The 17,004-nt window shown below is 35.2% G+C and overlaps 1 protein-coding gene across 1 annotated transcript in view; it reads left to right on the top strand.

Moving 5' to 3' along the window:
• The first annotated feature begins 1,158 nt into the window (after window positions 1–1,158).
• sema6bb (sema domain, transmembrane domain (TM), and cytoplasmic domain, (semaphorin) 6Bb) overlaps window positions 1,159–17,004 on the top strand; it is a 65,016-nt gene continuing 49,170 nt past the window's right edge. The window contains exon 1 of the mRNA XM_077717251.1: window positions 1,159–1,266. The gene's annotated coding sequence lies outside the window, so the exon portion shown is untranslated. The remainder of the gene's footprint in view (window positions 1,267–17,004) is intronic.

Here is a 17,004-nt window from a genome sequence, read left to right as displayed (position 1 = left end):
TCGCTAGGCGTTAGCGTAGCGGTTTAGCCTTTGCTACGGGGGCGGAGAAAGAAACAAAGCGAGTCGAAAGAGAGGATTTTTGCCTCAGGCGAATGACGGAAGACAAACGGATTAGCTCGAGAGGTCTATTATGGGCGCGGGGGTGTCGGATCAGAGCATGGAGGTATCCCTGCTAGCTCGCCGTCGTGGCCAATGGCCTCGGGGGCGTGTCGTTGGGCGGGCTTTGATGGCAGTTGTGGTCAAAATGGTGCTAAGTGTGCATTAGCATTCTGTGCTAATGTTGTTAGCGGGCAAATTGCGGACAATAATTATAACAAATGAATAATAACAATCAATAATAAATAAATAAATAATAATGTATGATGTGTAATGTAAAATTAATAATAAAAATAATTATAATGATAATAATATAATAAGTAATAATAAATAATATCATGAATAATATAATGAACAATATAATGAATAATATAATAAATACCCATAATAGATACTATAATACATACTATAATGCATACTATAATACATACTATAATACATACTATAATACATACTATAATACATACTATAATAGATACTATAATAGATACTATAATAAATACTATAATAGATACTATAATAGATACTATAATACATACTATAATACATACTATAATAGATACTATAATAGATACTGTAATAGATACTATAATAAATACTATAATAAATAATATAATAAATGATATACTGAATAAATAAATACATTATAAGTAATAAGTTTATCATTTTATCTATATCATATTATTCTTATTATTGGTTTTAAAGAATGAAGTTTATTTTTTTTAATGAACTATTTTTACAACTATATATTTTTAATACTCCTATTTTATGCGAGTTTAACAAAAATATGATACTTAAAATTTGTATTCGCAAGTCAAAAAAAAAAACTACAGGTGTATGCTATTAGGGGCGTGGCCTAGTGGCTCCGCCCCAAATTCCCAATCTCATTTAACAAAATTGTCAGAATCTTAAATTGCTGGATGTATTGTATCAGGGGGTGTGGCCAAGTGGAAGTTGACTTAACTGCAGTTCTAGTTCAAGGGTGCTGGAGCTTAGCCCAAGTCTTCTTTTCACTTTATGTCTTTTGAACTGTTCTTCTCTTTCCTTTCCATTTCAGTTGAGAGAAAATGTCTCCCTGAAAAGTTTGCCAACTCCTGCTTTAAGGAGGAAAAAAAACCCGGATTTCCTCCGTCACCCTCCCAACCGACGCGGCGTGCCGCCTTGTCACCGGTTCGTATATTTTCTTTACAACTTCCTGTCGCTGTTAAGTCGTGTTTTATCGTCGCGTTTACCCGGCCGGGTTTTAATAGAATGTCCTCTTCCGACACGGACAACTGTTTCCACGGTAACCGAGACGGGAAGGGGACGTTGACGGCTGCTTCCTGATAGGCCGGTTTGTCCGGCCTTGACGTAGCACCGCGTTTTGATTCGCCGACATTTTTGAATCTTTTTTAACACTACACTATGCTAACGTCAAGTATGTTATGCTATTTTTTTTAATGAAACACAAGATTAGCGTTAGCAAAGGTTAGCTGTGCTATTATATAGTAAACAATACGTATATCCTATAATAGTGACACTGGTGACTCCAAATTAACAGGAAATGACCCAAAATTGACAGGAAGTGACCCATAAGTGGCCCAAAATGACAAGGAAGTGACATAAATTAGACGTTTAAACTGGCTAATGCAATGGCGGCAAGTAAGCTAACTTCATTTTCTGTAGTGCTTATCCATACAAAGCTCGCGGGGGGTGCTGGAACCTATCTCAACCAACATTGGGCTTTATCCAATTGCAGGCCACAATAAAAAAATCATATTTAAATGAAATTTAGCATGTTTAACCAGCTAGCCATGGTTTTGGGATGTGGGAGAAAACTGGAGAACCCAAATAAAACCCACGCAAACCTGGGGAAAACATGCTATTTCCATAGCAGGACCCAGCAGGGTATTGAACCCTAGACCCCAGCGCTGTGAGCCGACGTGCTAACCGCTAAGCTAACTTTTTGAAACTAACTTTTTGAAGCTAACTTTTTCAAGCTAACTTTTTGAAGCTAACTTTTTGAAGCTAACTTTTTGAAGCTAACTTTTTGAAGCTAACTTTTTGAAGCTAACTTTTTGAAACTAACTTTTTGAAACTAACTTTTTGAAGCTAACTTTTGGAAGCTAACTTTTGGAAGCTAACTTTTTGAAGCTAACTTTTTGAAGCTAACTTTTTGAAAGCTAACTTTTTGAAGCTAACTTTTTGAAGCTAACTTTTTGAAGCTAACCTTTTGAAACTAAACTTTTGAAGCTAACTTTTTCAAGCTAACTTTTTTAGGCTAACTTTTTTAGGCTAACTTTTTAAGCTAACTTTTTGAAGCAAAAATAACCGCTCGCTCGCCAACCGAACAAAGTCCGACACCCCTGCTTTTTGTGATTTGGCGTTAAGAGGTCGGCTTGATGACGGCTAAATTTAGTCTGAGCTGAGTGGCTGGTCTGGGGGGGTTTTGGCGGGAAGGAGGCCAGGGAAACAGGTGCAAAAGAGGGATTGGGGGGGTGGGGGGGGCGTCATTATAGAAGAACACAAGAGGTACGCCGTCAACGGGGGCCTACAGTCCCACTTTGGAGCCTATATATAGCGTCTGTTTCCGTAAAGTGCTTCGGGCTTTGTTTGGGTTATCATCCATCTTTCCAAAAGTTCCAACAAAAGTTAGAGAGTTCAGTTCGGGTTTTACGGGAAATGTCCGGGGGGAAAGTAGAATCCCCATATGGGACGTACTGCGTCAAAGGGAAGGAAGGACCTTTAGAAAAGGGATGGCGTGGGTTTTTGTGGGGTGGTTTGTTGGGGTTGCAGGTTTGATTTTTGGACAGCCAATCGCTGGGCATGAGGAGGCATAGCTAGGGGCAATTAGCTAGCTTAGCCTAGCATTCTTGTTTTGGGGATGTGGGAGGAAAGTGGAGTAGTTTTTTTATTGTCATGTGTATTATTTTTTTTATCATAATTTTTAAAATAATATGTGATTTTGCATATTTGGGGCAATTTTAGTTTTTTACAAATACCAATATTTCACATTATTACGCATTTTGAGATATTTTTTTTATACATATACATATACATATATATATATACATATATATATACATATATATATACATATATATACATACATATATATATATATACATACATATATATATACATATATATATATATATATATATATATATATATATATATATATATATATATATATATATATATATATATATATATATATATATATATATATATATATATATATATATACATACATATATATATACATACATACATATACATATACATATACATATACATATACATATACATATACATATACATATACATATACATATACATATACATATACATATACATACACATACACATACTCACTTCCTAAAAGGATAGGCCACCGCTTTGAGTGAATGTCAAAAATACGTCTATTTATCTAGTTTTTATTTTTTATATATTTTTTATCTGCTCTTATGCCAAATTGAGCAAATAGTTGCCGACTTCAAGGTGAAGAAGAAAAGAATGGCGGGTTGGCGGGCGGGCGTAAAATGGACTGGTAAAGCTGTTTCCACGGTGACCGTTTAAGGAGCGGTCGCCCGGACCTTGAAATGACTCAATCGGAAAAGAGTATTCGATAATCGGGAAATAGTAAAATAAAGCCTGCCGCAAAACCATTACTGGGATAGTGAACTCATCAACCATTGTTTTGGCGACCAATCGGCTCGTCCGCATAAATTGCATGGATCGTATTTTCCGGACTATAAGTCGCATTTTTCTAAGTGATGAATACCCCAGTGCCTTATTTTTTTTAACTTAATTTGTATTTTCTTTTTTATGTTTGACCACTTATTTTCATTTTTTGGTAGCTATAATGAGCCCCAAAAAATTTAATTTTTTTAGTAACAAGTGTTTATTTAGCCAATTTTTTTTCTAAATTTTTGCTATTTTTTTCTTGAAAATATGTCGGTTTCTGATGGCCTTCTTGAAAATTGCAATTTTGTTTTTGTCTTAATTATGTATTTTTTTTTGGTTGGTGCGACTTATAGTCCAGAAACTACATTTTTTTTAACAGTTTTATAACTTTGGGTAAAATTTTGACCTAAAAAAAGCAGGTTTTCTTATCGTATAACGTATTTTCCGGACTATAAGTCGCTCTAGTCAAAGAATAAACATCTTGCACTGAAATAAACATATTTTTGAGGGTTAGTTTTTTTAAAATTATTACAAAACGGAAATCCGTATACATTAAAATAATAGTAAAATAGGCACCTGTTAATATATAAATATTTTATGGATAACTATAGCCTTAAAAACACCACAACAAAACAAGCTAACACACAATTTACATTGAGAATAATGCTTAAGGATGCAAAAATGTCATCTGAGATGGCGTATTATTATTATTTCTTTCATAATTATGGCCCCTCCCCCTCCCTCCCGACGCCTGCTTGCCTCCGATTGCAACAGACGAATAATTTCCCGCGTTTGATGTGGCTGGCCTCGGCGCTGGCGAGAAGAATTTCCACGTTTATGATGAAAGCGCGTCTTGAAAAGTCGCCCCGTTGACGATGGCTAAGCGAGGGTTCGCTAATTGGACCGCGTTGACCTCCATTCGAACCCCCAATCGCGTCTGTCCTTCATCTTAGGGGTACTCATTTAACCCATTAGAGTGGAATTTGAGAGCCAGGGGGGAAGGGCGCGGGGGGTGCCAGGGTTGGTATTTTTAAGTGCAGAAAGTTGACTTGATGGGGTTTTAGTCGAGGTACTTTCCATTCTGACATTTAGAATTCTAATGATCTGTTCTTAGTAATTTTTTTGAGGGCCACGACTAAGTAATTAATTGATTTATGGTTTTATTTGGCGCAAATCTATTGTATGGAAAAAAGAACTGACGAATTTAATTTTTTTTATAATTTATTGATTTTTATTTTTTATTTTTTATAATTTATAGATTTTTATGTATTTATTTTTATTTGTATTATTTTAAAAACTGGTTTTTCTTTGTATTATTTTAAATTTATTGATTTTTATTTGTATTATTTTAAATATATATTGATTTTAATTTGTATTATTTTAAATATATACATTTTTATTTATATTATTTTTAATTTATTGATTTTTATTTTTTTTATTTTAAATGTATTGATTTTTAATTGTATTATGTTCAATTTATTGATTTTTATTTGTAATATTTTAAATATATACATTTTTATTTATATTATTTTTAATTTATTGATTTTTATTAGTATTATTTTAAATTTATTGATTTTTATTTGTACTCCGTCAGGTTTATTTGTGCCAAATTTGGTTGTAAGTAATTGATTAATTTAGGATTTTTTTTGTGGATAAAATCTACTCTCATCATAATTAATTTCACGTTTCCTGCAAAATACAGTTTATTTTCATTCAAAAATAAATGTAGTTTTCTCTATTTTAAAAAAAATGACCGTATCAGCCACATTTCCTTGCGTTTTTTCCCCAAATTTATGCGCATATAAGCCGTACCCTCGACTTAATAATTTTTTAAGTGACAAATACGGCTTATATGCGAGAAATTGTGGTAACTTCAGTCTAAAAAAACAATTTATCATGATAAATAGCCTTTTTTAATCCAGTTTTGGGCTCAGTTGGAGTTCTAAAATACTTCCAAAAAGGCACAGCAGTTGAAATTGATCCTAATTGTGTTTTTTTTTCTTTCAAAAAGGAGCCGATAATCCATCATGAGAAAGTCATTTGTTTATTTTTCTGTGTTGGTCACGGTGAGCAAAAAAAAACGTCTCTCGGGGGAAATTACATAGCTTATTTTGCCATATTTATATTGCAATTCAATTAAAAAATCACTTAAGAACTAGTTTTGGGATTTTAACAACTTTTTGAGGGTTTTAAAATATAACCCTTAATAAAAACTCAAAATCAAAACTCAAAACGCCATTACCCGACCAATCCATCCTTGCGCAACATACCAAAGCCAATCACAACCAATCACGGCGACCCATCTTTTCTAAACATCTCAATTTTCCATTAAAACCCCCATTTTTTTCCTCTCCAATAAACATAAACAAGCCATTTTTATTTAATTAATCTGGCAAACAAATAAACCAACCTCCAAAATATCATATTCCGTCTGAAACCCGACCCATCTCCCCCATATAGGCCGAACCGGAGCTAGGATAATTAGCCGTTCTTTATTAATTATGAATAAGAGCCGTTTCCGCGGGTTGCCGGGGAGAAACGAATCTCTCCTAGCGACTCATCAATTAAACAACAGAGTTTTCTTGGCCTTTTGATTAAAGATAAAGAGGCTTATCATATGATCAATACGGACCCCTTTAAGAGAGGGGGCGCCGTTGAGGGATAAAATGCGGACAGACGCGGTAAAAGTACGGGAAAGGACGAGTGTAAAAACGCTAAAACGGCGTGGGAGGTACGAAAAACCAAAGGAGTGTGAACTTGGTCGCCATTTTCAACGCCTCCATTTTTTTTTTTTGTGACATGGAAAGATTGCTAAAGCAAAACAAAAGTAAAACGTGCCCAGAAAATGACATGACTGGACTAATGTGGTTTCCAGATGTATGTAAACACTCTTTTAGTTTCAGTCTGTCATTTGAGACTCGTTTCACTTCACTTGTTTTATTATTTTTTTTCTTTAAGGGAGGAAATGAAGAGTTATGGTGGTAAATGGTAGTGTAGTTCGAAGTAGTATTTTTGTAGTTGTGTTTTTTGTTTATGGTCGTTGTCTTTATCAACACTTCTTATCTTGTACTTTTGCTAAAACTCCATAAACTGCTAACAGCTTAAGTCATTTTTGTACCTACTTATTTAGGTGACTACTTACTTATTCATGTTGGCTACTTATCTGTTGACCACTAATTTATTATGTTGACTACTTATTTATTATGTTGACTACTTATTTATATTGACCACTAATTTATTATGTTGGCTACTTATGTATGTTAACCACCAATGCATTATGTTGACTACTTATTTATGTTGACTACTTATCTATGTTGACTTCTTATATATGTTGACTACTTATTTGTGTTGACTACTTATTTATGTTGACTACCTATTTATGTGGACTACCTTTTTATGTGGACTACTTATTTATTTTGACTACTTATTTATTTTGACTACTTATCTATGTTGGCTACTTATTTATCTATTTTGGCTACTTATTTATGTTGACTACTTATTTATTATTTTGACTACTTATTTATTATTTTGACTACTTATTTATTATTTTGACGACTTATTTATTATTTTGACGACTTATTTCTAATTTTGACTTATTTATAATTTTGACTAATTTATTATTTTGACTACTTATTTATTATTTTGACTACTTATTATTTTGACGACTTATTTATTATTTTGACGACTTATTTATAATTTTGACTAATTTATTATTTTGACTACTTATTTATTATTTTGACTACTTATTTATTATTTTGACGACTTATTTATAATTTTGACTAATTTATTATTTTGACTACTTATTTATTATTTTGACGACTTATTTATTATTTTGACGACTTATTTATAATTTTGACTAATTTATTATTTTGACTACTTATTTATTATTTTGACTACTTATTTATTATTTTGACGACTTATTTATTATTTTGACGACTTATTTATAATTTTGACTAATTTATTATTTTGACTACTTATTTATTATTTTGACTACTTATTTATTATTTTGACGACTTATTTATTATTTTGACGACTTATTTATAATTTTGACTAATTTATTATTTTGACTACTTATTTATTATTTTGACTACCTTTTATTTTGATGACTTATTTATAATTTTGACTTATTTATAATTTTGACTAATTTATTATTTTGACTACTTATTTATTATTTTGACTACTTATTTATTATTTTGACGACTTATTTATTATTTTGACGGCTTATTTATAATTTTGACTAATTTATTATTTTGACTACTTATTTATTATTTTGACTACTTATTTATTATTTTGACTACTTATTTATTATTTTGACTACTTATTTATTATTTTGACGACTTATTTATTATTTTGACGACTTATTTATTATTTTGACTAATTTATTATTTCGACTAATCTATATTGACTACTTATCTATATTGACTACTTATCTACGCCAGATTTGATAGATTGTTTTACTTTTATTTGTGAAAATAAATGCTCTAAGTTACTTCAAAAATATGTATATGTATATATTATAAAAAGCAATAAAAGTACCGCTAAAAATACTGTAGTATATACTAAAGTATTGTATTTACAATTTTTTATGTATAGATTATATTTAAATATAAAAGAACTTAGTCTTTTCATATTCCTACAAGTGTAATACTTAATAAATACACCTTGATAATTGTACTTTTTCAAAAAAATGGGTTATTTTTATTTATTTTTTTCAATATTCATGGCCATCTTCTGTGTGCATTAGCCGCGATATTCGAGGGATTACTGCAATCAGTAAAAAAAATTGATATTTCATAAATTTAGCATGCTGAGCAACATTAAATACATCAAATCATAATTCTACTAATAATAAGCAATTGAAAACCTCATCAAAACCCGCCCTTATCACCTCAAAATGCTAAATTAAAAGTATTTTTTGTATTATGTAACATAATAAAACACCCTCTAAAATAAAGCAATTTTTTTATTGACGATAATGAACATCCAAATCGTCGCTGTAAATTTTCATCTCTCACCGTTACGGCCTTTCGGCGTCCAATCGTGAAAATGGATCGGACGCCTATCGCCATTGACGATGCCTGAAAAACAATCACTCAAGACGAGTCAAGTTATTTAGCATATTTAAAGAGACAGTGTGCTTTTTTTTTCAATTGCCGTATATAAATCGATGCCTCGTTGCCTTAGCGCCGGCGGCTAATTAGCGAGGCGGGACACCCATGTCCGCAGTCAAGAAACGAATCAGCCGGACACGAAGGTAACGTGGAGGTTAATGAGAAACCATCACGCTTAATGTCGGGCCGTTTAAAGCGGCATTGATGCCGACCCTCCCCCTCCCCCGCATTTCATTTTGTTTCTCCGATTTACCAGAAGCACTTATTCTGATTAGCAGCTAGCGCAAAGTGCACTACGTCTCTGAAGTAGCATCCATAGCGTAGCGCGGGAAAGAATAAATTCATGACGCTCTCTGACTCATGAGACTATTAGTCAGATTGCCGCCTTGATATCAATTGGCTGGCTTTCCCATTGTGCTTTTTTTGGGGGGGGGGGGTGATAAATAAAATGCCAAGTGGCATTTGGCTGTCCTTATTTTGTCCTGAGCCAACAAGAGAGACAAGTCCACAGTTATTTCTTATCTTGATTATGTCTTTGGTTTCAACTATGCAGAGGTAAACCAGTACAATTTTGATCCGTGCGACTGTCGATCTTTTATTTTTCAGTACTCTATTCTTTATTGAAGGAATATGTAGTCAACATCAGTATTAATCAGTAGTAGTCGACATAATTAGTGGTAGTTGAAGTTGTAGGAGTGGTCAACATAGTTATTTGTAGTAGTGGCAGTAGTAGACGTAATCAACATAGTAGTTGCAGAAGTGGTAAGTTTAGTCGAAGTACTTGACATAATTAGTAGTATTCAACATAATTAGTAGTAGTCGTAGCAGTAGTAGTAGTCACTATAGTTCTTATTATTATTATTATTAGTAGAAGTAGTTGTTACCCTAATTAGGAGGGGCAGTAGTAGGAGTAGTCACCATTATTATTATTAGTAGTAGTAGTAGTACTAGTAGTTATCATAATTAGGAGGGGCAGTAGTAGGATTAGTCAACATAATTAGTAGTAGTCATAGCAGTAGTAGTAGTCAATGTAGTTGTAGTAGTAGTAGTAGTAGTAGTAGTAAGATTAGTGGGAGTAGTCGTAGTAGTAGTAGTAAGATTAGTGGGAGTAGTCGTAGTAGTAGTAAGATTAGTGGGAGTAGTCGTAGTAGTAGTAAGATTAGTGGGAGTAGTCGTAGTAGTAGTAAGATTAGTGGGAGTAGTCGTAGTAGTAGTAAGATTAGTGGGAGTAGTCGTAGTAGTAGTAAGATTAGTATTAGTCATAGTCGTAGTAGTAGTAAGATTAGTAGTAGTCATAGTCGTAGTAGTACTAAGATTAGTAGTAGTCATAGTCGTAGTAGTACTAAGATTAGTAGTAGTAGTACTAAGATTAGTAGTAGTAGTAGTCGTAGTAGTAGTAGTAGTAGTCATAGTAGTAGTACTAAGATTAGTAGGAGTCATAGTAGTAGTACTAAGATTAGTAGGAGTAGTCGTAGTAGTAGTAGTAGTAGTCGTAGTAGTAGTACTAAGATTAGTAGGAGTCATAGTAGTAGTACTAAGATTAGTAGGAGTAGTCAACATAATTAGTAGTAGTCGTAGTAGTAGTACTAAGATTAGTAGTAGTAGTCAACATAATTAGCTGTAGTCAACAAATAGTAAGCTAATGCTTCCACAGTAGTAGAGTCTAATGAGCCATTAGCATGCGGAACCATGGGCCCTTTCATGGGCCCCACTAGACAACAACAAGGCAATCTTACTTTTGACAAGAGAGACATCAAATAGTGCATGGCTCGGGGTTAACAACCCACAAAGCCCCCTCGGCTCCAAGACCAAAGTTCTCCGACATAAAGACCATTCCTAAGGCCTCTGCGGCTCAGCCTGACCCGGATGAGGGAGGAATCACACAAAGTCGGGACAGGATGGGAAAAAGTAGAGCGCGTGGTGGCGTTCGGGTTGTTCTCAATGGGCTCACCAGTGGCCTGCGGCTTTTCACAGTCCGGCTGTTGTCGCGCCAACGCGCGCTTTTGGCCCAAAGCGTTGCTTTCTTATTTATTTGGCGGCGCACCCGCATTTTTGGCACGCTTTCGTGGAAAGGGAAAAAGATATTTGGTCAAAGTCGCGAAAGAGAAAAACTTATTTAGTGGCCAAAATTCAAAAGAAATGAATAAATTTATGTAAAAAAATGAAATGAAATGGCTAATTATACAACAATAATATTATTGATTTAAAAAAAAAGCCAAAATAAATTGGCAACAGAGTAAAAAATTAAGTAAAAAAAATTAAATTAAATAAGGCAGTTCGCTGGTTGAGTGGTTAGCGCGCCCGGCTCGCTCTTTAGGGTTCTTGGGTTCGAATCCAGGTCACTCCACCTGTGTGGCGCAGTCAAATGCAATCGGAGAAGTGTGTCGGATCGCCGCATTTAATTGCGCACGCGACACGGCAGTCCGCCAGGTTTTGAAAAAGAAAGAAAGGAGCCGACGACGCGTGACGCGCCGCCTTTGACGCGTTGCCTTTGACTCGCCGCCGGGGTCGTCGAGTCTGAGACCGGCCAGTTCTCTTTAATTTGCGCGCCGCCCTGGCGCCTTTGTCAAATTAAGCGAAAAGAGGCTTTTGTGCTAGCGTTCCAGCATGCGGGGAGGGGGCTCGGGATTGGGGGGGTTTATTCACTTTCATTGGGGTCAGGACGATGTCGTGGTGCTTTGAATGCTTAGGTGGCTTTTAAAAGGGGTGCAAAACTATGGCCCCGCAGGCTCGTTTTTAGCAAATGATAACTATAGCATGGAACCCGCACAAGAAGCTTAAATACAGCCTACATAAGCTTTAACATTAGATGGATGTAATCACTTCAAGTCTGCCACTTCATCATTTCCAATCAATTAATTTTGTTAGTAGAGAAGCAGCAGTGGTAGGAGTAGTCAACATAATTAGCAGTAGTAGTAGTAGGGGGAGTGGTAAACAGAGTAGTAGTAGTAGTGGTAGCAGGAGTGGTCAACATAGTTGTAGTAGTGGTAGCAGGAGTGGTCAACATAGTTGTAGTAGTGGTAGTAAGAGTGGTCAACATAGAAGTAGTAGTAGTAGTAGTAAGAGTGGTCCACATAGTAGTAGTAGTAGTAGTAGTAGTAGTAAGAGTGGTCAACATAGTAGTAGTAGTAGTAGTAGTAGTAGTAAGAGTGGTCAACATAGTAGTAGTAGTTGTAGTAGTAGTCGTAAGAGTGGTCAACATAGTAGTAGTAGTTGTAGTAGTAGTCGTAAGAGTGGTCAACGTAGTAGTAGTAGTTGTAGTAGTAGTCGTAAGAGTGGTCAACATAGTAGTAGTAGTTGTTGTAGTAGTAGTCGTAAGAGTGGTCAACATAGTAGTAGTAGTTGTAGTAGTAGTAGTAGTAGTAGTAGTAGTAAGAGTGGTCAACATAGTAGTAGTAAGAGTGGTCAACATAGTAGTAGTAAGAGTGGTCAACATAGTAGTAGTAAGAGTGGTCAACATAGTAGTAGTAAGAGTGGTCAACATAGTAGTAGTAGTTGTAGTAGTTGTAGTAGTAGTAGTAGTAAGAGTGGTCAACATAGTAGTAGTAGTTGTAGTAGTAGTAGTAAGAGTGGTCAACATAGTAGTAGTAGTTGTAGTAGTAGTAGTAGTAAGAGTGGTCAACATAGTAGTAGTAGTTGTAGTAGTAGTAGTAGTAAGAGTGGTCAACATAGTAGTAGTAGTTGTAGTAGTAGTAGTAAGAGTGGTCAACATAGTAGTAGTAGTAGTAAGAGTGGTCAACATAGTAGTAGTAGTAGGAGTAGCAGTAGTAGTAGTAGTAGGAGTAGTAGTAGTAGGAGTCGTAGTAGGAGTAGGAGTAGGAGTAGTAGTAGTAGTAGTAGTAGTAGTAGTAGTAGGAGTCGTAGTAGGAGTAGGAGTAGTAGTAGTAGTAGTAGTAGTAGTAGGAGTAATAGGAGTAGTCAACGTAGTAGGAGTAATAGTAGTAGTAGGAGTAGGAGTAATAGGAGTAGTCAACATAGTAGCAGTAGTAGGAAAATGAAGCATTTATTGTTTCTTAGCATTGGTATAAATTTGTGTGTGTATGTGTGTTTGTTTATATTTATTTTGATGGCTTGATCCCGTCAACACAGACAGACAGACGCGTCCGTCTCTTTGTTCGCGGCTTGCGTGATTGACACCAAAGCGGCGTGTGTCTGTCTTGTGTGACATTCAAAAGAGACGAGGCTGAAAAAGGAAAAATGTGCAATGGCGCTCATTTATGAGGTGGTGGTCCACCGGCCATCATGATTGGGGGCGTCAAGGTGGCGGGGTGGGGGGGGTGCATTTCAAAAGATTGACGGACGGATGACTCATGCAAATGTCCACTTTTCCTCCCGGGTGGCTTTTTAAAATTGCATCGCAGTGTTGTTTACGAGCGGGCGGAGCTCCCGGCCCGACGTTATTATCTTCCTGAGAGATTGGTCGACGCAGCTGCGGGACGCGCCATTGTGTTTTTCTTTGCGTCGTGTTTCCAAAAATATCTGCATTATGATTTTTTTTGGGAGAAAATCTGTGCCTTGCAGGTGTGGATTAAGAAAAAAACTGACATAGGAATTTGATAATGTCGGAAATAGCGTGTAAATATGGAAGGGAATCTGTTCAGTTAGTACTGGTCCACTACCAGTAAGACCAGTTATTTTTTTCATATATAAGGCGCACTGTATTATAAGGCGCACTGTCTGTCTATTTTGGAGAAAAATCCAAGACTTAAGTGCGCCTTATAGTGGTGAAAATACAGTACGTTTTTTTTTAAAGGATTTTTTTGTTTTTATTCTGCATGGAGGCCACTCTTAGTTGAAGTACTATTGTTTATTCAATATATTTTTTGCATTTATCAGTGTCAGTACAGATTTTGTTATTTTCCAGCCTTATGCTATTTCAAACTTGACTGTAGAAGCTAAATACCGTATTTTCCATATATAAGGCGCACTGGATTATAAGGCGCACTGGATTATAAAGCGCACTGGATTATAAGGCGCATCGCATTATAAGGCGCACCCTCAATGAATGGGACTTTTTTCCATATATAAGGCGCACTGTATTATAAGGTGCACTGTCTATTTTGGAGAAAATTCAAGACTTTTAGGTGCGCCTTATAGTGGTGAAAATACGGCAATTGCTATTGACTTCCAGGTATGAAGCACACACTACACCACAGTCACCTCTAGAGCCAGCCATTGTTGATGTTTTGGATTTTTTTTGCATAAAATCTTGCAGTGGGGGAGGAGCTATATGATGGAAGATTTTGTAAACTAAGATGGCATCTGCATATTTAACAGTATTCTTTCAGTTCAGGCGTTTTTGTTTTTTTTAATATCCGACCGTGGTGGTTTTTCATTTTTGGTTTTCTGTTTTTTTCCATATATAAGGCGCACTGTATTATAAGGCGCACTGTCTATTTTGGAGAAAATTTAAGACTTTTAAGTGCGCCTTATAGTGGTGAAAATACAGTACCGCTTATACACAGACTCCTAATATGCAAGAAAATATGGTTTTCCTTTTATAATTTAATAAGCATGTTAAAACCTATGATCATAGGACCTCGCCCTGAAACTGTGGTACACGCACCTTGCCCTGTTAATCTTGGAGACGAGACAATGGTCCGTGTCCTATTAAAAAATTAGTTATTGGAGTTATGTAACATAAGCCGCAATAGGTAAGCGTTGATGAACGGCCCCGTGGGCCAATCAAGCGTCGCCGTCATTAACCTTGACGGGCTTCCAAATTACGACTTGCGTGGGAGGCGCCGAGGGACATAGCCACCATAGGCTCCTCCCCTTCCCCAGGGGAACAGAACAAAGATGTCTGTCCGAAAACTCTGTGTTAATTAGCGCGTTGCGTTTCAGGGGGAGTTAAGTCGAAGTGCTGAGATCAGCGTTTTTTTTTTACATTTTTTATCCTCCCTTTTATTTGCCTACCCTCCACATGACTTTCATATGATGATTCATTCATCTGGCTTTGGCTCCGATCCAAGGCGCCAGTCGGGGGAGGGGGCGGGACTTTGGGGCGACATGGCGATGGTGGAGATAGGGTTGACCTTTGACTTTTCTACTGGTTTACGACCGTCATTAACGGGGCAAAGGGGGGGGAGGGGGGGGGGGGACATAAATCATTCTTCAAAACGGCGGAGGGGGCGGGGTCACAGAAATGGCGAATTGGTCAGGAAAAGATAATATGCTAGGAGATGTAAGGGAAGCTAAAAGCTAAAAGTTAAAAGTTAAAAGCTAAAAGTTTAAAGCTACAAGTTTAAAGCTAAAAGTTTAAAGCTAAAAGCTAAAAGCTAAAAGCTAAAAGCTAAAAGCTAAAAGTTAAAAGCTAAAAGCTAAAAGCTAAAAGCTAAAAGCTAAAAGTTAAAAGTTAAAAGTTAAAAGTTAAAAGCTAAAAGCTAAAAGCTAATATTTAAAATTTAAAATTTAAAAGCTAAAAGTTAAAAGCTAAAAGCTAAAAGTTAAAAGCTGAAAGCTACAATTTACGTCATTTATCAGAGTCGGGGTGCCGAGTTTTGTTCGAGTCAATGACTCCATAAATATATTCGTTGTTATGAATAATGCAAGAACAGTGCAAATATCAAGTAGATTTAGTTTACATATTTAAATGTTTAGATGTTAGGATGTGAGTTTTAGCATGATTTTCTCACGGATATATTGTTCTAATTCTTTGTGTCAGATTTACTGTGATTGTTTTGTGTATAAAAATTGAGTTTAGTGTTCAAAAAGTCGTTTTTTTTTCTCAAAAAGGAGTCTTTGAAAAAGAGGGGTCGTCTTATATTCGGGCTAATATGGTCATATAAGAACAGTGCTAATATCAAGTAGATTTAGTTTACATAATAGATGTTCAGATATTAGAATGTGATAGTTGTTATAATCATTTGTGTTAGATTTATGGTCATTATTTTGTGTATAAAAATTTAATTGAGGGTTTAAAAAGTCTTATTTCAAAATGGAGTCTATTAAAAAGAGGGGGTCGTCTTATATTCAGGCCAATACGGTCATACAAGAACTGTGCTAAAATCAATATTTTTTTGGTTTAGATTTTTTAAAATTCAAATATTAGGCTGTAATAGACAGTTTTAGCATCATTTGAAGGCAAAATAACATGATTTTTCTCACCAAAAATTGTTATAAACATTTGTGTTAGATTTACTGTCGTTATTTTGTGTATAAAAATTTAATTTGGGGTTCGAAAAGTCTTCTTTCAAAATGGAGTCTATTAAAAAGAGGGGGTCGTCTTATATTCGGGCAAATACAGTCATACAAGAAGAGAGCTAATATCAAGAAAACAGAGTGACTCTTGATGTTGTTTGTCTAGCATTTCCCTGAGGACACGAGTTATCGCGCCAAAATAGCGCAGGAGTAATTCAATCCAAGAACGGACTGTCTGTTTTTTGTCGTTTTTGCTTGTGAATTAGGACTGACGGGTTTAATGGAATGGAAGAAGTGCCTGTCAAAAAGGGGCGCCGGGTTAGCCTGTCGGTGGTCAAGGAGGGCGGAGCTTATGTGGAGAGAAAAAAATAACATGAATGTATATTGTTATAGACATTCCTGTCAGATTTTGGGTCATTATGAAAAAGTGTTGCCTGCACGTAGAAAAATTCAAAAAGGAAGTCATGTGAGCAGTACAACAATACAACAACAATAGTTTGTCATCCCTAGCTAAGATAACGGCACCCCAAGTGAGCAATGGCAGGCACAAGTGAATTTTTTTCCCATTTTATGCAAGAAACGGTTTATTTTTTTCTTGAATTTCATTCATAGACATCAAAATAAGTTATGTTTACTTTTTAGGAGGCATTTCTGGGTCACTAGTTGTTTTTTTTTTGGTCAAATACCACGTTTACTACTTCTTGATTCTGTGTTGCAGTGGATTTTGGGGTATTTATTTTACACTTTTAAGCATTTCTGAGTAATTTCCTTGTAAACATGTTTTTGGAACATATTTTTTGAAAGTAAATAGTTTATTTAGTGATCAAAACTGATGACGTTTTTTTTTCAGTTGAATTCCAATCATGCAGTAAACGTAGTTCTGATTTTGGAATGAAACGCACTCGTCAAAATACAAATATATTTCCAATTACAGTCCCCCAAAGTATTTTCTTTTTTTTTAATAACAATCAGTTGTCTGTAACAAATG

The sequence above is a fragment of the Stigmatopora nigra genome, chromosome 5, assembly GCF_051989575.1.
Source record: "Stigmatopora nigra isolate UIUO_SnigA chromosome 5, RoL_Snig_1.1, whole genome shotgun sequence".
Lineage (NCBI taxonomy): Eukaryota > Metazoa > Chordata > Actinopteri > Syngnathiformes > Syngnathidae > Stigmatopora > Stigmatopora nigra.
Note: the sequence above shows the minus strand (reverse complement) of the source record. Positions and strands in the feature narration are given on the sequence as shown.